Below are 553 nucleotides of genomic sequence, written 5' to 3'. Positions count from 1 at the left end.
CATGAGGCTCTGAGCTGCTCTCCTCTTCTCTCTCTCTCCATGCATCTATATGCTACCATTAGACACCACTAACTTTCTCTCCTCCCCTCTGTTTCTATATGCCACCATTACACATCACTAACTTTGTGTCTTCTCTCTCCCGTAGTGTGTCCTCTCTCTCTCCCTGTACCTTTCTGCAGGTTGCCCTGGCGAGTAGCCGGGGTCTGTCAGAGGTTTCTTCCGTTAAAGGGAGTTTTTCCTCGCCGCTGTCGCCAAGTGCTTGTTCAAGGGGGAGTTGTTGGGTTTTCCCTCTGTAATAATAGCGATAACAGTAAGGTCTAGACCTTACTTTGTAAAGTGTCCTGATATGACTTTTGTTTGGTGCTATACAAATAATATTTGATTGACTGAACTGTTGGGTATGGGCTTTCATTTTTTGTAAAGCGCTATATAAACAAATTATTATTCATTAGATTTGTGGACATTATGAAAAATACACAGTGATGGGCTAAAAATGTTCTGAAACTACATGAGGGCCTACAAACACCTTGACTTAACATTTCAGGAGCAAATA

This window comes from Monopterus albus, unplaced genomic scaffold, assembly GCF_001952655.1.
Source record: "Monopterus albus unplaced genomic scaffold, M_albus_1.0 scaffold170.1, whole genome shotgun sequence".
Classification (NCBI taxonomy): Eukaryota; Metazoa; Chordata; class Actinopteri; order Synbranchiformes; family Synbranchidae; genus Monopterus; species Monopterus albus.
The sequence above is the reverse complement of the archived record's forward strand: the minus strand, read 5'-3'. Positions refer to the sequence as shown.